At 40.4% G+C, this 20,923-nt stretch overlaps 1 protein-coding gene and 1 long non-coding RNA gene across 2 annotated transcripts in view; one reads left to right on the forward strand and one right to left on the reverse strand.

Moving 5' to 3' along the window:
• Positions 1 to 11,759, reverse strand: part of LOC112841998 (uncharacterized) — a 28,379-nt gene extending 16,620 nt beyond the window's left edge. Inside the window, exons 1-2 of the long non-coding RNA XR_003213549.1 lie at positions 11,627 to 11,759; positions 8,222 to 8,290 (exon numbers count right to left, since the gene is read on the reverse strand). This is a non-coding gene — a long non-coding RNA (uncharacterized LOC112841998). The remainder of the gene's footprint in view (positions 1 to 8,221; positions 8,291 to 11,626) is intronic.
• The window catches only part of lrmda (leucine rich melanocyte differentiation associated), a 205,725-nt gene that overhangs the window by 39,217 nt on the left and 145,585 nt on the right, over positions 1 to 20,923 (forward strand). The window lies entirely within an intron of this gene.

Consider the following 20,923-nt stretch of genomic DNA (forward strand, 5'->3'; position numbering starts at 1 on the left):
TAGATTGGAGGTGGGGGTGGGGATGGATGGGCGGGGGGTGGGGGGTGGGTGGGGGTAGGATGAGTCGAGCCAGACTGACAGTTTAAAAATAACGCACACTGGAAAGTACTAACGAAGTAATACAGTGTTAGGAAAACAATCATGCAGGTTGTCAGAGGAAGAGGTGTAATTACAGAGCAACACTGGCCTGCCTGGGAGGAGCTGGCTTCTAATAGAGCCAGAGGAATATGCACTGACAGAGGATAGCAGAGTGATATACAACTTTAATTGGATCATCTTTTTTTTAACCCCCCCTCCTTTTCTTTTCTCAGAATACAAAGGAGGTCTGTGCTCACAGCTGTGTTATGATAGGTTTGGTCTCCTGTAAAGAGTAGTGACCCTGTGTAAATGACTGTGTAGCAGTGCAGGGTACTTCTGTGTTTGTGTGATCTGAACAGGGAGCGCGTTACTGTTGCTATCCTTGTCTCTGCTCAGTATCAAAGCTGGGAAATGTGTACAAGATATGTTTAAATGGTGTGAAGTGATATACACATGGAGCCATTTAAGCCCAAGGTTTTATTTCAGTTGTAAATATGGAGCAGAAACATTTAAACAGAAAACAGACAGACTGTTTATTATTTTCATTTTCTTTAAGAATTTATTCATTATTTTTTTTTAAAGTGCTACTTTTAAACCCACTAGCTGCAGAAACCACATTTCTGCCTGCTTGTATTTGCTTTCTTTTCCTTTTTTCGTGTTAGGGCCACATTACATTTGTCCAACTTCCGGTATCATGCATGAACTTTTGGTGACATTTAACCTCTACCAGTACAAGGCGGTCACGCAATGCTTGCTTTTGGAATGTGACGATCGGATGACTTTGCCGACCTTTGCGTGAACCTTGTCTGGTGTTGATTTAGTGAGGCACAGAGATCAAAGTGATCCTCCTTAGCGATTGTCTGTAGGGCTGTAGGTGTTATAGGCCCTGGGTGTGAACAAAAACGATCCTGGACCATGCTGGTAAACTCGCAGCATGCTAACTGTGCACAGGTCACAAGAGCAATCAAAACTTGTTTTTTTTGCTATCCCGACATCAATTCAGTTATTACATTTTTCTACAAAAAAATGTTTCTTTTCAAGCAGAACCCATTATTTAAAAAGTCATGTTACATGACTTTCCCTGTATGTTCAACTGTGAAAATGTATCTTTCCTCAATTACCTTGATGACGCCAGCAAAGCGAGCTGACTAAAGACAACATTCATCTGTAATTGTTGGCGCTACTGTTTCCCTTTTCGGGCTGATTACCTATGGAAACGGCTAGGAATGGGCCCATGAATCAAATTATTAATTCCATGTCAGTGTAACCCTAAATATAGGGTGGCTATCTCAGACGCACTGCTATCTGCACTATGGTGAAATAGTTAAGTATGCTGAATGAAGCTTTTATGCTGTTGTCTAAAATAGGAGGAGATAAAAACCCACACTAAACAAGTCAATATTTCATTTTCCCCTTTTATTCATATCTGTGTCTGCCTGTGGAAATTGATCGTGGTTACATGGTCAGGGAGGCAGCAGTGATTCAGTTCAATTTTCAAATAAACTGAAAAGAATTGTCATTCTGTAATGGTTTTAGTTGGCAGTAAGTGCCCTGGTTGGAATTTCAGGGCCCCACACTATCCATTAGCTGAGTTTTCCAACAGCTTGTCATTGTTGACAGGTGGATTATAATTTTTCTATAGCAGAACAATTGAAATGACAGCGGTTTAACAAACTTGGATGGGACAAAGGAGACACAGGGCTCCAACAGGAAATCTGCTGCCAAGTCTGTGTGCACTTTGTGTTAGGAAGTGAGAAATCCTGCTTTCTATCTTACTCAGGAATAAGAGTTTTCCAGATTGTCCAAATATGCACACAATAAGGCTGCTTTTGATGAATGAGTGGTTAAAACCGCTTCTACATGAAGTCAAAAGCCCTAATGATACTGGAACCCTGCAAACCTTTAACCTATCAAGTATGATAAGTTTTTTAAAAAAAGGTAACGAAGGAATTTAAACCCAGATTTTTTCACATTACAACCAGCTTTAGCTGCAAATCAGTGTTGTGTTGGCTGAGATCCCGTTTCATGGCACATGCTTCCTGGTGCTGTCATACAGACTCTCTTCACGGTTCCATTCTTTTTCTTTTTGAAGGCTGGCCATATGGAGCCCATCCCTTTGTTTTCTGTGGCGCTATCACATCGCAAGGCCTCTGGTACAGGCAGGGTTTGCGTGTGGAGCTGCATGGTGACTGTCAGCCCCGGTAGTCCTCTGTTGGTTGACATGTGAAGCCGTGCGGCATACTGTAAGCCTGACGTTGGAACTCACTTACAATTTAGCTAAGAACCTGACACGGGCCCTTCTGTCTCGACAAGTATCAGGAGAAGACAGCTGTGTTATTGCACAGAACATCATATCGTTATTACTGTCTCTGTTTAAGTGGGCGTTATCGACATAGATGTACACCTAAAATTACAAAAATGTGTGACCTGCAGTAATGTCTTTTGGCGGTGAGTCTGCAAAATACAGATCAGGAACAGGAAATGGGGGGAAAAGGTGATAAACAGGCAGTATGGAGCATGGTATTGCCTGTCCTAGCCTGCAAACTGTCTCACTGGGAATGCAGAAATTTTGCCCTCGAAGTGGCTCTGCTTCTCCTCAGTGTCGCCTTTCTGCTCCAACATTAACTACAGCCCCCCAACGCCCACGTGATCCGTAATGAGTTTAGTCATGACGATTATAACTGTACCATTACACTATCACGGATTATTAGACAAGAACTAAAGCTGAAGACCTTTGTCAGCTACTATTTTTATAGCGCTACTAGTATGACTTGTTGATGAGCATCAGTTTCACTCATCACCAACCTAACAGTATGTTAGTATTGCAAAGTGTAACTGTTACCTGTGTACTGTGTTTTTGCTGTAACGTCACTGAACAGTGTCGCTTTCAATTACAGACAAAAAGTGGCATCTTATTTGGTGCTAAAGAAAGCTTCTCTTTTTGCTTTTGGCAAACTAAATCTAAGAACACATACACAATCAGGTTATTGCATGCTATGTAAACCTGAAAACCAAGAGTAAGTCATTGTGTGGTAAGTTTGGGGCATGCATATGCCATCTAACTGACAGAATAAGTCACTAAACTGGAGTAAAGTGACAGCTGTCACCCAGACTGCTCGAACCTGTGAACCCTAAGCTTGTCACATGACAGAGAGGGGCCTACACAGCCTTAGTTTTTTGGTATTTCTTGTGTCAGTTTAAATCATCCGTATCATTTTAGTCATTAAACGCATTGTATTTATTTGAATGTACCCAACTGACTTCACTTATTTGCATAAATATGAAAAATACGGAGATGCTTAAGTTTATTTGTGTTTTGTTATTTGTTGTCACCATGTCAGCGGTAAGCGTAATCTGATAATAATTAGGACTCCTAAAAACTATTTGCAACCTGGTGTCCTGCCCATGTGTACATGCTGTACCATCTATACAAGCAAGTGTAATATGAGTAAAGGCTGCTTACAGGATGTGCTGATGTGTTCTGTCTTAGAGGAGACTGTGGTGAGAACATATCGATGTTGATTGATTTCTCCGTGGCAGCGGGTCAACTTAGGCTGGCCAGTCCTCGTTTTTTAAATGCTACTCTGTTGTCATATAATCCTTGCTTGGCCTATAGGCTGCACTAGTAAAATACAGATGGACGCAGTGCTTGACAGAAAGATCGAATAATATTTTTTTCATGTTATTATGGTAAAATATTAAAGTTATCCTTATTTTAATACTTTTTACTTTTTTATTTTTCATGTCTGCATACTTGGCTGGATCGTCTACCTTCGAAACAGGTAAGCTTTGAAGTATTTATTTGAATTAAATCACTTTACACAGTCACCATATTTTCTGTACTTGGAGAAATAGAAATGAGTCCATAACTCAAAGATCTGTTTTCCCTGTTTACCACGCTCAGTGTCATGTGTGTATTAATCATGCTTACACGAGTGTCTTAATTACCCGCAGCGTATCTGCTCCCTGTAGTACCCAGGAGATGACCTTTTTTCTCTGTTCTTTTACACCATTAATCATCCATAATCAACACTGTCAGAGTCAAGGAGAGGGCCACTCAGAGCTGCCCAACACTGCCCACAGACCTCTGTCACATACGCGCTCAGATCTTTATTAATGGACCACACTTGGAGCAGACACAAACATATTTACACACACAGAAACAATAGCCCTACATGGCCATTTAAGTGGGTGTGTCTAATTTGCCTGTGTGAAATGTGTCATGATGATATACTCAGTGATGTACTTTTCCTCATGAAGGTCACTTTTCCGTTAATGTTCAGGAGTCAATTGTCTGTCATTTTTTTGATGTTCTCTGATATTCTGCATGAAACTGTAGGAGCACGCCCAGAGGCCTACCAAATTGTGTTTCACTTATGAATGCAGTGCCCTGACATCCATGGCAGATGCTGATTCATAGCCATCACATAGCTGAGATGTCTAAGTGCCCAGGACACACAAGGAAGTGAAAAACTACAGTGTGCAGGGCTTTTAACGTTTCAGATCTTGTTTAGCCCTGCCAATGGAAGATTGACAAGTGGAGTTTCTGCTGTAGCAGGTAACTGACATGCCTGGCTTCCCCCCCTGCTGACTGAAAGCTTAATATATCATTTGTCAGTCAAGGATGGGCTTTCATTCAATCATGGCTTGGCATCCACTCTAATGCCAGCTGCGGCTTCGATTTCATGCAAAAGCGAGGTTGAACACACACTTAGCAGGCATGTACTGACTGCAGTGATTTCTAAAACAGTGGTGTTTTAATAGAATTCGCTCAAGTTTAATAACATTTTCTGTCAATTAACTTTCCAATTTTTGACTCTCTGACAGCGTAACCGGCGATCTCGATCTAGCGGTGATCTTGCTCGCATAAGACGACTTGAGGTATTTCTGTAAGACTGGGTCATCTTGCATCACTTACACGCAAAAGGACAAAACACCACTTCAAAGTTCTATAATAGTTTTATGACTGCCCACAAATTGCTGTCATAAATTTTTCATTCTTTTTAATTTACCGTCATAAATCAAGGCTGCTGTGGGCTCTCTGCTGTAAATGGGATTGCTCCATAGTTTTGGCATGCGGCAATCTGGCTTTGAATCTCTGAGAAACAGACAGCACACGGAAGGTAGTGCATTAATTTAGGCCCATAAATTATGCACTTACTTTTATAATGTCAAACCATAAATAATGTTGATGCATTGGGAACTGCAACACATCACCCATAGAAATTATGCATTTGAGATGAATGGGGATGCTGTGATGGATAATGGATCTCAACCAGTGTGATCTATTTAAGTTTGTTCCCAGAGGAAATGATGGTGCAGAATTAGGGATACAAGTTCTGCAAGAGCCGTTCGATATTCATAAGGAGCCTTGCCCAACATGTTACCGCTGTGCATCTTTCACTTCCCTATTCCTCCTTCTCCTACTTCAGTTTTGTTCTCCTTTATGTTAAAGGGCGTCTCGTATGCAGAATAAATAATCCAACGCAACAAAAACATTTGTACTCATTTTAAAAGGCTACAACAAACTACAGCTGTGTCTCCTCTCATGGTCCCCTGATGAACATGTGCAGTTCTGCTGTAGCTTGGCCTCCGTGCCAAAAGAAATGTTGCCTCTGGTTTTTCCAACCTACTCCCCAGAGTACCAAATGGATGATTAAGTAAGGGACTTTACCAAGGCTTGTGCAAATGCTTAGTACACTGAACTCCTGAATATTGTGTATTATCTGCCATTAGGTGGTGATAATACTAGCCACTCTGCCTGTAATGGCTCAGGAGAAGAATAATTGAATGTGCTTATGGGCTCTGGTTCAGTGGAGTCATGTGTGAATGGGAATGCGTCAACACTCATCTGGTGTTAATATTATACCTCTGTATTCCTGTTCAAACTGAGCTTCACAGGAGCGTTAGCCATATCACCGTGACCACATCCAGTCCAGTTCTCTGCCTTTATGATCTTAATTATCTGCAGAGAAGCTTGTTTGGACAGCTCATTCATTTTTACTGTATTGACAGTCCTTTCTTAAGCAGTCAAGGTAAATGCCATGATCAATACCGTGGTATTGGCTTGCATTATTACAATAATCCTTATATATGAAAATGGCAAGAGTAACTAAAGGGGAGCGTGGTAAACTGTTTTATTGCCGCTTGAATAGGGTGGTGTGGTTTGGCAATATATTTTTCCGCCTGATATTTTTATACTAAACTTTCTTGTCTGAAAGATCGACACTTGCGAAGAGGTGTTTACATAAAGACACGTAAAATACGCTGTGCTCTAAAACTTTACAACTTGTGATCAATTGCCGAAACCAAGCAAGCATGCAGTTTTATTTGAGTGAATTGCTATTAAAATGCGATTTCCCTGTTTGGTTATGTGACAAGTAGCGAGCCTGTATAATGCAGGCGAAATAGGGTTATGTCTCTGGTCAGATTAGAGCATTGCCACAAATTGAACGCACTGCAATAAATGTTCTGTCACTGAATTTGATACCAGACAGTGGCATGTGCAGCAGACAAAGCCCCTGGTTTTGTCTGGTGGATATAAATCATCTTGATGTTCACATGGTGGTCTTGTGTACACTTTAAATAGAGGGAGATGCCACATCAGCTGTGCAGTGATGAGTTATGGACCATATCAAAGAAATTAGAGAGTGCACCATGGGCAAAATGCTGCAGTAAGAACAATAAGAACATCAGAAGTTCACAGTGAATTGCCCATTTATTCCCGCCTTACTGATGTTTGATCCTTCAACAGTGACCTTATTGTTCGAGATCTTAGAACTCCGACGGCACAGAGGCAAGACTGTTTTTCCTTTTCAGACAACACCCCGTTTTCAGCAAGTATTTCCAGTTGACCCCATTTTCCTCCCCGGGATAATAAGCTCTGACACTGACAGTAAATATCTCTCTGGGTTTCATTACCCTCTGTTTGGCATCGTAAATCCTTTCAAAGGAGAAAAATTCCCCAACTAGCCATGCAGGTAGATTTGTGGATGTGTATATGTGGCTGGACATGTTCTGGATGCTGCTTTTCCTTTGTTGACTGTTCTTCTATTATTACGTTTTTTACTTATGGGGGGGAAAGGTATCACAAATGTTTGAGCTAAATCGGGAATTTTACAAGAATTCTACGTTCCTCTCCATGCTAATATCTACTACTTCTTCCAGCACTGATTTTGGAACACTGTAACTTATCAAAACTCATGTGTAGACTTTGTTCAGAACATGCTAGCCTGGGTCAGCACTGTGTTTGAGCCAACGTGGGACTTTCTGCAGCCCATAAGCAAACAGGTCAGATCCCCATCTCCTTGTCTCCTTGACATTTTGTCTTGCTAGTATGAATGCGTGCTAATGGTTAACTGCAACTCAGTTCACTGACTCAGGCTTCACCTTTTAAGCTCGTCCTTAAAGGTTAAGACTGGGCCGATAACAGTAGGTCATAAAGCGACTTGCAGTTTGCCATTAATTAACACTAGTTCTGCACTAACTGCAAATCGGTGGAAAGAAGAGCTCCAGGCATTTGGGCTGTTGGTCGCCTTTACGTAATAAGTACAGGTGATGTTAATAAGGTGTTGTAGGAAGTACATCGCCCTCACCAAAATATGTGTGTAGGTATAAAGGTAGTGATGGTAGGCTAATTCACAACCTGTATCATTAGCAACAGCATTTTTTGCTATATAGCACTTTTCATTACATGTTAACTCAATATGTTTAGCAAAGAAGACAAAAGCATAAAAACATGTGCAGGTTTACAGTTCCAATCCCTGTCATGCCACCAGTGATGTGTATAATAACGAATAATGACGAATTCAGAGTACCGCCTGCCCCTAATACAGTCCCACATATGCACATACACACATGAATAAATAATAAACTCTCTGTCTTTGAATTAGTGCAGCCTTCTTGAACCATAAGCTCCTGCTGTGAAAAGATTGTTCAGTTCTCAAGATACAGAGTGTTGGACAAGTACCTTAGAAAGGTATATCACAGACTTTACGGCTACTATGGAAGGCACTTTGTTGTAGTGGGCTCTAAGAGTACAGTATATCCATGTCTCCAGCCCTTTGCTGTCCTTGCCACAAAGTCAACAGACTGCAGGGCTGTAGTCAGCGTCCCTGCCCCCTTGATTTAAGACTACACTTACCAGAACGCAGTGAGGCTGTTGGTCCTCTCTTTCTCTGAGAGCTGTCACTCTTGGGTGTAATTTGACCTGCTGAAGGAAAAAAAAAAAAGCCCAACTCAAACCGTGAATAATGAGTGGTTGTTAGCTTTTGAGACAGAACAAGCAAAGCGAAACACAAAACACTCCAGTGAAAGAACTGTAATTACCCACAAGCCTATGAGTGCACTCTTAGAGGGATTGTTATTGTGTGTGAATGACCTTTCATGTCTTTGGCATGCTGCTCTGCGGCTCTGAGTTAGACTGCTAAAGTTCCACACAATCTGGTAGCATGTAGAAATGGGAAATATGTAATTTATGGATGATTTCAAGAGATGGCTTTCAAAAATAGCTTTTTAGGGGGGGAAAAAAAGCTTTTTCAAACAATATGTGTTCTGTAGCCTGAATTCTTGAAGATGGAACTGGCTTTTTATTTTTCTTCTATCAAAAGCATGCACTGTAATTGTGTCTTTAAAGGCATTTTTCTATCATATCATTTCCAGTCACTCTCTGGCTCTGCACTTTAAATGTGGCATGATTTGGCTTTAAACACTTTTAACTGCTGATCTAAGTTTAACATTAACCTTATTTTATGAAATGCACCCTCGGAGACCACCAAAAGGAAGATGGATTACAGAGAGATATGCGTGTCACCGACGCCCAACCTTCTCTTAGCCTGTCCACTTCTTCAAAAAGTCCTTCTCAGGCAACAACAAATGGACAGATTACCCAGTGACTATGGGATGACAGATAACGCAGAGCAAGCAGAACTGCAGTGCGGGAACCTCTTGTTCCAAGACCCACAGACTGACTTTTTTAAGATTTATTCCATCAGTCAAGTAATTAACATGATTTATGGTGCTGGGGTGACTGTTAGTGAGACAACAAAGGGGTCGGGCGGTTCCTCCCCCAAGGAGATGCTATCAGGTGTTTTCTGCTGCGCTTGCAATGCAGTCAGCATGCAGCTGTAAATTCAGCCTTTCTGCATTGAAGAGAGATGACCCCCCCCCACCGCCACCACCAGCCTCCCCTTCTTTTCTTCCCTCTAGTTTTCTCCCCCTTGCTACTCACCCCAGGAGGTCACAAGTTCACAGCTCGGCCTTAACTGTTAAAACCTGTGGCCTGAACTTCTGACCTCACCTAGTGTAAAAGGGAGCACAGTGAATGGTGTTTATAAGGGCTGCAATTGTAAGAAGGCACAGGGGTTTAGTAAAGGATAAAGGGTGATGCAGTGGCTGGGGCCAGGTCCAATCTTTAGCTTACTTGCCCCAGTCACGGTGACCTTTAAAAGAGGTGCTGTAAGTAAAGAGTGCCCCTCAAGGCCGGGGAAGGGCATGGCACTGGCTGAAATCAGAGGTAGCTGGACACCACAGACTTTTGGATAACACAATCCAGCTATCTGCAAGATACACGGCTGACTCACACAGACATTTATTTTAATTTTTTTGGAAAGTTGTAGCATGATAGTTAGGGTTTCTAACACCGTGAGACAAATTTCTGAGACTAATTTTCAGCATAAAATATTCCAGTGAGACGTCTTGATGGCAGTATGGATATTGCCTTGAAGCATTAGCATAGTAACTGTCTGAAAACAAACAATCATTTCAATATTTTCTTATTCATCTGTCACATAAAATATGTACAACATTCATACCTGCTTTCACAAGAGTGGCAGTTCCCCACATTCTTGTCGCTCGCAGGCAAAAACAAATGCACGAGAAGTGCTTGGCTTAGCTCTGTTTACACACACCCTGCTTTTCCTGCAACCTCTATAAAAACAAAACATGGTTTCTTTAGGCTGCCTGTTTCCCTTTTAAAACAAGAGAGGGGAAAATTAAATGCCTACAAGCAGATTTTATGATCTGATAAAAGATGGCATTTACTGTTGACTGATTTACTACCTGCCAAAGTTTGTGAGTGTCTTGTAATCCAGCATGAGCTCTACAGCAGCACAGAAGAGTTGTTGAAGGGGGCTTACATCACTCTCATTTTTATTTTCAACCTGCTGGATGTTCCCTTAAAAAATGGAATCACAATGCTGCAGAAATCTTATTGAAGAGACCTGATGATTAAAGTTCATGGATTTAAAATGTAGAAGCAAATACAGCAACATTTAATTCGCCCTGGTGTCTGTGTTCACTTAACTTTGCAGACAGAGACATATTGAGGTTTGCAGGAAGGGAGGTATTAGCGTCTTAGTCTGTTACGTATGTGTGACTAGTACATTGCAAAACAAAAGGTGATTTGTTGTGACCTCACAAATATTAGTTCAGCTAAGCTGGTATTGCTTAGTCGTAAACAATCTCTTGAGACCTGTGACAGGTAAGAGCGCTCAAAGAATGGTGTTTACGTTCGCTTCTTATTTCCTAACAAGCTTGGACAGATGGTGAGGAATTCAGGAATAGTATGAAGCATCAACACCGTGTGACACATTATTAAGATGCTTAGGTTTTTTAAAATGCACATTGTAGTCATGTGGTTTTCTCTTTTTTCACAAAAGAAGGATGATCTGTGCATTTAAGTTGGAGCTAAAACAAAGCAAATGATCTTAAAGTTTGCACCTGCACCGTTTTAGTTGACGGAACGCTTAACTGAGTCATTCCACCTTCTGCCATTTACTGCCACTGATCGATACAGAGGAATCAAAATTACTGCATGAAATATAAATAACAAAGAAATCTAAATGCCATTGATGTCATCATTCTATAGCAACTTTGTTATGCAGTCAACATTTACTCCGTAGTAGTAAGTTAAAGCAAAATCACTTGTCTTCAGGGCATACTAACATTTTATTTGTAGTATATAATAAATACGACATATACTAACATTTTATATATGTATATATATATATATATATACATATATATTTGTTCTTCATGGAAAGCAAGTGTTCCCCAAGTTGTATACTTTTTGGATAAAGAAACTCTAATAGTAACACGAGAAGGGTCTCTCTTCTATTCTTTGTCAGGTGTGGTCACATCTGTTCACATGATTAAGGTTCATCTTAATTATGTTTTCTCAGAAAGCAGAATGTATTGATTTGTTGAAATATCAATGTGGGAGTGCAGCCTCCCTACGTTGTAATGCATTCTTACTGCTTCTCAATGCTATTTGCCTCAAGCTATTTTTACCCAAAATCTGCTGTGTAATTTCTGACTGTGTATTAGAGGTTGCCTTTGGTCAGTATTGTTTGACAAGTGTTGAAAGGCTGTTATGAATATATTGGATCTCTGGAGAAAACATGCAACTCTTTTAAACTGCCGCAGAGCTCGCCTGCACTTTGAGTTTGTTCTGTCCACTTGTAGTCAGCTGCGTGCTGCGTGATCTCAGCAGCAGGATGTCTGTCTCTCTGCATATCAAAGATCATGTCTGTTTAAATCTAATCCCTACCTTTACCCATTCCAGCAATCATTATTGGAGGAAAGCTGAAAACTAAGGTGAAGAAAGCCCTCCATATCTGTTTTTGCTTTCTTTGTGGTTTCTCCTTTGTGCTGCTTTCACTCCTCCCTTGCAAGCTTTTTGCCAGCCCAGTGAACTTTGTGTGCACTTTGACCCGTTAGTGACTGCTACCCATGCATTCTAGCCTTACTCTTTTAAAGGCGCCACAAAACCTGATATACTTTTACTTGTTCAGGCAGTCACGATGAGATTCAAATCTCTCTCTTTTTTTTCCAGAGACACTTGAGAAAAAATTTATAATCACAAGAACACAATTAACAAACAAACGTTATATGATGAAGCTTTAAAATATTCAGAGGTTAAAACCATTCTGCCAAGGTTAGTGAGTATCTAAGCTAAGCATTTACTGGATTGTATATTTATTACATTTAAATTGGAGAGCAATATGAGAAAGAAGACAGTCTTTATTTCTGTACAAGCAATCTAGTTTGATTTTTTTCTTAATACTGTATATATTATTGAGCCATATCTTAAAAGTCTGCCCTAAAACCAAATTCCAAGTATCTGGTAGACTCTGTATAAGTTATATACAAGCTTTTTGAAGCTTAAATGGCAGGACAAGAGTCACAGGTAGAGGAGCAGAATACCTTGTACTTGCATTTTTCTGCTTTTTAAACTAGTCTGTGGTTAAGGAGTGCTAATTGGAAAGTATCAAGCGAAGAAGCTGGGGAGAAAAAACTATCTGATTTAAGGAGGAGACTGTGTCAGACTGCAGCTGTTATATTATGAGCAGGACAAAAAGCAGACTCCTGTGGCTGCTGTATGTTTAGGAAGAGAAAAAGGCGGGTAGTTGTAAATTAACCAAATTATTTTACATCTGCTGAGCAAGGACGTTTTAAAACGGACGGAGTGTTGCTCAGTTAGCTGTTTAGATTGCAGACATCTCCTATTTTGTTTAATAGCAGTAAAGTATCCTGAAGATTTAAATTCTTACAAATTCTTCTTTGCTTTTTGTGGGTTTTAATGTGTGTGACACTAAATGTGGCACTGACATCACAACAAACAATCCATAGGCAGGGTGTTTGTGTGGACTGTTAGTAAGTATGATATCAATTAATGTGGCTTTAAGAGGATTTTTGAAATTTGGTCTGGCGGGGTTATCTAAAAGCTGAAAAAGATTAAGTTGCAGGCACTGATCTTATAATTTGTTAGAGCTGTCAGAAAGCCAGGTCAGGTTAAGATCCCCCATTAATATTATCTCTGATGAGGCACAGTGACCACAGATCTACAGCACCTTACACAGCATCTCATTTTGCAGAGAGGTTGGTAACATATTTATATTTCTTGTATTCTGAGCTGAAGGTGATTTAATGTACACAAATGCAGTCTTTTGTGTACTTCAGATCAATTTGACCCCTATTATTGCAGCCCTTAGAGGGAAGCTTTGTTTCACTAAGAATGAGGATGTCAGGAAGGTCTCATAAATTAAAAAAAATAGTAATGATGACAGTGGCATGAAAAATGTATGTCATATAAAAATACACACAATGTCTTAAACAATCTAGCACAAGCAGAGTTAGAGTTATAGACTCACTTTTCAGTTAATTGGAGTTTTCTTCTTTTTTGGTAACAACCTTTTAGTAACTTCTAGTCTGCAGACTTAGTGTTTCTATATAAAGTAGTACAAAAGTCTTGAGCCACCTCTCATTTCCTTATATTTTGCTTACAAGGAGCCATATTTTCTTCACTGAAGCATCAAATAGGCACCCAACCCAGGGGATGAACCAGTGTTGTGTCTATAGATAACAGACAACTTAGCAAATATTTAATTTTCATTTGTTATGTTAAGGAATTGTGCTACTATCAGCCTGTCAAAAATAAACATAATTTATTATGTTTTTATAAAAGTGCTTTTGATCCTACAAGCTGATTCCCAAAGAGCTATTAGCCAAAAACATATCTGGGCATGGTGTGGAGTCTTAAAAAACTTGAAGAAAATGGACAATTGGAGGACAAAAGAAAGAGGTTGGCAGTAAAAAAAAATGTCTGTCTGGAAGTAATGCCTGTAAGAAATAGGCAAAAAATCAATATGTATGGAGGTCAGGAGAGAGGGACAACAGTGAGCGTCTACAGCCATTTGTAAAACACAGCGGAGGCTCTGTAGTGGTTTGGGGCTGAATGGGTCTTTGTAAAATTGATAGAATTATGAACACAGAATGATATCATCAAATTTTGATCCACCATGCATTATCATCTAGGTGGCAGCTTCACTTTTCAGCATGTCAATGATCCCATACACACTACCAGTGCAGTAAAAGCATGCCTGAATAGAAAAACACACAGTGGAACAGTATCAGTATCCTGCAATAAAATCAAACCGGTTAGAATGAGTCATTCACACAGGTTCAGTTAAATGAAGCGCTTCTGTACTTAGCTTGATGGGATGATTTATAACTAAGAAGGCTGTGCAGAAGTAACTGCTGCTGGAATAGTTTTCAGGGTTGATGCATGGTTTTTGCTGCTTATAACAAAGGACAGGAAACAAGTAGTTTGTTATTGACATTTCTGATGAGGAGTCAGAGTGGTTACCTGGTTTGAGCAGTGTCTTGTAGACATGGAGGTGGTCAACGTGAAGGAAGAGTGCAGTTCTAATGCTGGTTCAGATGCCGGTCCAACTTACTTTTTAATCTGCCATATAGATCAGCAGTCCCCAACCTTTTTTGCACCACGGACCGGTTTAATGTCAGACAATAATTTCATGGACCGGCCTTTAAGGTGTCATGGATAAATACACCAAAATAAAATGATACGACCAAAACAAAAACTGTGGTATTTTATAAATATAATAATAAACGCAAATTCACTGTTTAATTGTGTAACTTTATTAGCAGCATCCTCCTGAAATGCGCCAACAACATTGAGAGTAACGTCCTCCTCTCTGCCCCTTAATGCTTTCTGGTCGCTATGGTAACACGTAAACATTTTTTTCAAAATAAGACACACAACTACAACACGGGAAAAGACCCAGGGAAACCGAGTTAACGCTAAAAACCCTGAGAACCATAAATTTCACACGCGAGCCTCAACTCTCGCGGCCCGGTACCAAATGACTCATGGACCGGTCCATGGACCAGGGGTTGGGGACCGCTGAGTAAGATGGACCTCAGTGATCTTTTATGGGAAGAATTCCTGTTTAGAGCAATCTGGTGGAAGAATGAGAGATAATAGTCATCTGAAAAATGTAGTTGCAGAACCGATTGTAGCAAACATTTAGAGAAAATGTTAATTTTATTTTATTTTTTCACCATTTCTAACGATACTCGTGATTCAATAAATAAACATGGAATATTTCAACTCCACCTGCATCTTTACAGGAATTTAAGTTTTGCAAAAAAAACTAAAAGCTTGTAATTAAAAACTTTGCAATACTGAAACAGTGAAAAACATTTTACTTTAGTTTTTGTGTCCACTTTTCCTGTTTGGTTGGGTTTAGCCATTAAATTAGGCATTTTGCTTTTGACTTGAACTCTCTTGGCTTTCCATGCATATTTAAAAAAAAAAAGGGTATTTGCAGTGCAGTACAATGTGAAGCCGACAGATCCTGGACAATAACTTTTGCAACAAATTGGGAATAAGGTCAATTTGTAATTAAATGCTATTAAATTGAGATTGCATTTATTAGGCCCTGCAGCACATGCCTGAAAACAATATACTGCAAACAAGTGCAAGTCCAGGAAATAACTTATTTATGAGCTGTTAACTAGATCTGTAAACTCATAGTCTCACTAAAAGTCATTAAAATGAGATTCAGTTTATTCTGCTCGGTAAGGAAACATAACCCACTGATGTATTTCTGGAAAATATTGAACTGTCTTTGTTCAACCCAGTGTACTTGGTGAATATAATTTTCCACAATCACACCCCATTACATTTTGTTTCGTTGCCTCTGTGTGTGTGTGTGTGTGTGTCTGCAGCATGTGCACTTGTGCATGTGTTTTGGTGGATTTGTGCATATATTTTGTGGGTTTGTTATGAGAGGGGGTGTTTTTGTGCCTGTGTGTGCGCGCGTGTCCCTCTCTGTGTGTGCCTCTTGGACTAGCAGTGCTTAAAATGACAGTGTTTGATCAATGGTGCCAGGCTCTGCCCTTGGTACGTTTGCTTTTGCTCGTCATTATTAACATGGGCTGAAATATCTGGGTAACAAAAATTGATATAATGACGGAGTGCGCCTTATTATCTTCAAACTACATCAGATTGGCAAACTTCTGAGGGAAAGCAAAATGTCTGGGAAATATTACAAGTCATTTATCAAGTCCCTCTCATTAGCATATTGCCTGCAGAAGCACTTGCAGAAATCTAAATAAAAGTGGGTGATTGGGAGTTGGTTCCATTTTTCTTTTAGCTGAAAAAACTTCTCTTGCAGGCTCTTTGTGACCTTGACTTTAGTGTGGCCTTCCAATTCTCACTGTGTAAACGCTGGCACATATGAGCCACAGATTTTGGTATCAGTATATATGTGATAAACAAAAATATGGCACATAGGTGGCTAATGGAGTGATTCCTCATATGTCAGTATCATTGATTCAGTCCTAGCAAATGCAGCTTTTCCCTTGTGCTTTTTTTAAGTAACTTTATGATCACTCATGAATGTCTTTAGCAGTAGGCCTAACAATAGTGGTAGAGCTATATTAATTAGGAGGTGACTGCATACTCCATTTTTCCTTGTCACATTGAGCCTGGTCCCAGGTGTACTGTGACAGAGAGGGAGATGTGGTGCAGTCCAGATGAGGCACACCCGGCACTGCATCCAGCAAACCGAAATAATGAGTTTCCTTCCCCCTTTAGCCACTGTATGCACCATGATATACAACTTGCAATTAAGCATGCCTTGGTGATCCAGTGATTAATGTCTCTTGTGGCGGTTGTGAAGGGACTGGGACTTAGTGTGAGACTGGGAGGCTAGCTGAGACACCCTGTTTATATTCCTATCATGGCAGCACCTCTCTTTCCCCTCTCTCGGCCTGCCTCAAAATCACACTTGCTCTCTCTCCTTTTTAACCAGTCTCCATTACAGGGAAGATGGAGAGGACCATTTGCAATTCAGTAACCTTTATGACAGTGCAGTCTTTAATCAGAGGCCCGTATTTCGTTTGTAGCGTGCGCACACACACACGCACACACACACACGCACACACACAAATGCACATAAGGAGGGGTGTACAGGCCCATGAAATACCCAGGCTGGGTTAGCTGGTGATAGTGACGTATCTGATTTACAAGACCCTGCTGCTTTTTCATTTGTTGTCGTTGAAGGCTTTTAATTTTTATGGCCAAGCAGCACTAAGTAAATTATGTCTAGTTTAAAGGTACGGTGTATTCTTTAAAAGGCTAGTAGACTGAGCAATCATGCTGTTATGTTTGGACTGTTTTCTGGTGTCATTTAGTGTGGACTGTATCTCACTGGTGCAGAGATTTTTCAGCCTTATGTACAATTAACCAGTGTATCATTACAAGGTCCTGGAAGACTGCTAGATTTCTGCTGCTTGGTGGCTCAGTAAGTGATTATAACAGGCTATTTTACTTAGCCTTTTCAGAGTCATTCATAAAAGGCTCTCTATAAAGACCACTTGCTCGTTTGCCTGTAATCATATTTTCAGTTCCTTATTGCTTTTTTCATTGTCAACGTGTACTTTTTAAATTAAATTCTCATCTTAATTATAAGTCACAATAGGATTGTAATAGTATGGTAAGTTGCTTCAACCTTTAATGGCAAATGTTGTTTACGGCTACTTGGCTGGTCTTGTTCAGTGATGAAGGCTTTTGATTTGCTCTATTCTCCAGAGCCCCATTTAACTGAGTGAGCGACACTCATCCTGCAGAGAGCAAGGGCAATTCTCTTCTACCCGCCTTCCTACTTCCACTTTCTCTCCTCCTTTTTTACTGGATCATTTCCCTTCGTACCCAGAAAGGCTGTGTAGTGGTATCTCTCTTCCTTCATTTTTGTCGCCCTTTCTTTATTTCCCCTCTCTCGTTCACTCCAACTTTCATAAGCTCAGTAAAGCATGGCCTTCAATTCCCTTGTTCTAGTGTTTTCACTTAAGATCAGGAGTGATGAGCAAAAGGTTTCTGGCTCAATCCTTGAGCAAAGGCCTGGCATGACAGGGATTATTATTTATTTGTCATCTTGGATGTAATAAGCTGTAGGTACAGAGTGGAGAGCTGGTGATTTATTGCTCTGTCGAGCGCCAGTAGCAGTCCGGCCGCTGGGGCGTGCAGGATGAATACCGGCCTGTCACTCCCGCCCATCCGTCTCCTCTCGCCTGTCGCCCTCACAACACCGCCCCATTTCATGCCAGGATACATAAACAATCTTTCATTACTCCAAAGCCTTTTTTTTTTAAATATTTGCTCTTCACAGGACACAAAGTTTGAATTTATTCACGGATTTCTCTCTCTTCCCCCCCCCCCCTCTCTCTTTATCCTCCCTCCTTTCCACATTAGCTGTTGTTATTGTTTTCCACATTCAGGGATTTACTGAATGTGCAGTCTTTAACAGTTAAGAAATCCCACACCCATGCGGTTTTTCCCCGTCCTCCTTTGGTTTCATTGTCATTTCCGATCCTTTTGGGCATGACTTCATTTTTTCTTCTCAAAACCGCTTATGAGAAGAACAGCTGAACACACCCACTTCCATTTCAACTTTTCAGAGTGGATTATTTTCAGTCCGGAAGACTCTTGAGCCAGGGGTGATCGGACATGAATATGTTGGTGTGCTGTCAGCACCACGTCCTTCCAATGCATTAGTGTCAGTCTCCATGCTGCACTAAAGCATGAAATGAGTGATGAAATATCAAATCCTCTAACTTCACTCCCCCCCATTTACTCTGTCTTGCAGAGCAGAAGACGCAATATCGACCCCCAGTCCATTTAGACAGGAATTTAATATTTTTCAGCTAAACCAATCACGCATGGTTAGCGCTCAGTGTAATCCAATCACATTCCATCATAAATGCCTATCTTGCGAGGCTATTCACAGACCTGATAAACTGGTGGAAATCAAGACGTTGAAAAACAAGGCCTTAATAGATTGTCTTGGCTGCCTTCAAGAAGCTTGTCCCACTCCTTTCTGTCGATACACATTTTCATTTTCCAGTCCTAACTGTGCACTCCAGGCGCAGATTGGCTAAAGTGGAGCTGACTTTGTAAATAGGACTCTCATTTATTACGGCCTTTATCTGCAAGCAGGACTGGGAGAGGTTTTGGAGAAGTTGCTTAGCCCAGAGACAGAGGAAGAAGGAGGATAATTATAAGTCATTTATTTTTGTCTGCTGATTAATATTAGGACCTGTATTCAATGCCTGTTAAGCTGTGGGTATGATGGTTTTGCTTTCTGTGTCCTCTGAAAGACTCTGGACACACCATTCACAATGACATTACGTTCAGAGACAGCATATTACAGCCACAGTGTGTGTGCGGGCGGGGGCTGACTGTGTGTACGGTGAATAGTGAACATTTGTTAGAGGACATAGGTGGTGATGCCTCAAACGGGCAGTGAACTGAGAATACTCATTTGGTTCCTGAATAAGGCCCTGACAGCCACCATTTATATCTAGCTCGTTGTATGCTGTCCAGCCGATTAATAACAGTTTATTGCTGTCTAATTAGTGTCGGCTGATTGGAAACTGCATCAGAAGTGGGGGAGCAACTTGCTTGCTTTGTTTTAGTGTGTGCGGCACAAACGGCAAATGCACAAAGGGTAAAAACAGCAGTGGCACAGCGTAACGGGGTGTTTTTTTTAATGTAGAAGAGCGCCAGGCTAACTTCTCCAGGCTCCAGCAATATGCACTACCATCTGACATCTGTGTTTATTTCATTATATTCATTATTGCAGATGCATCCAGTGTCATGTCTATATTCAACACATTCCCTGATCTCTGTGTCACTAATAATTTTGCCATAAACTTTTGCTGTAATTCCCCTTTGATCAGCCTTTCAGAGTCATCAGCATAGCCAATGGTGCCTTTGAAGATGCACGGGCTCAAGGTTGATGATTTCTCACAAGCGCTCGGTCTGTGAAGATGCTACTTTCATTAGCTATATCAACACATTCACCAAAATTAGGCCTAGATTTTTGAATGAATTAGAAGCTATGTAAGATACGTTTGAGTAAAAGCACAGTATGAATCTTACATCATGGCCACAGTTTGAAGAAAATAATAAAAATTATGTCCTTTAAAAATTAGCTCATGGATTCAGTATAAATGGATTCAAATCTACATTTTAAGAGTAGCTTTTCGGGATAGAAAAAGTTGTTTCTGGAATGCAAACGATGTGAGGTTACCAGTTTGATTCTAAAGAGTATTGTTACATGAACTGTTTCTGTTTCTGTACCTGTTGTACAAAACCCTCTCCATACCTCATACCATAAACAATAGAAAATCCACGTGGCGGTGACCCTTGCGGTTGCAGAAAGACGTCTAGCTGTAGAGAAGTCTATGGGATAATTGCCTTTCACACCCTATTTTTTTCCGCTTAACTGCAGTTAACTATTTTCTGATGACATTTTTTGTCCATTTGCTAGTTGTGGGTCATATTGAATGAAAAATGAAGCCTAATGTGTAAAATTAGGGTCAATCAAAGAGTCAGAAAGGAGGATTATTTATGATATGTACGGTTTCACAGTCTGATCACATCCAGTTTCAAAACAGGAAGACGCTGACGATGAAAATGCTCAAATTGAAGTTTCATACCAATACTTCATAATCCATATACTGTCTATGTTTTATACGCAATATAGGGAGCCATGAAAGAAAGCTGTAACACAGGATATTATGGATGCACCTTGATATGATTGTAACATTAGAGGACTTGGATCATGGGTAAAAAAAAAAGCACAATCAAAAGTATACCTGTTTCTTCTACTTAATGATATGAGTTGCTTGTGCTGTGTTCTTTTGAGCGTATCTACTTTTGCCAGTAGTAATGCTGTTTTTAAGCAGTAAGCAACCTCTTCTCATTTGCATCTAAGCTAGACTGAGTGGTTAGGTCAGTGAAGCCCCGCAACTGTGCCTGGCCTCCAAACCACCACTGACATGCAGCTGATCAAGCCTTAATTAAGGAGACATTTTCTCTCCGTGATTTCTATCGATGCATAGTGAAGAGAAGTAGAGAGAGAGAGGGAGGGAAAGAAACTGAGCCCCTACTACTCCTACTGGACTAGGAGAACTGAGTGTGCAACTCCCTCAAACCTCAGACTTATTAGTTATTTACTTCAAGGACTGATTTTAG

Source organism: Oreochromis niloticus, linkage group LG13 (genome assembly GCF_001858045.2).
Source record: "Oreochromis niloticus isolate F11D_XX linkage group LG13, O_niloticus_UMD_NMBU, whole genome shotgun sequence".
In the NCBI taxonomy this organism is placed as follows: domain Eukaryota; kingdom Metazoa; phylum Chordata; class Actinopteri; order Cichliformes; family Cichlidae; genus Oreochromis; species Oreochromis niloticus.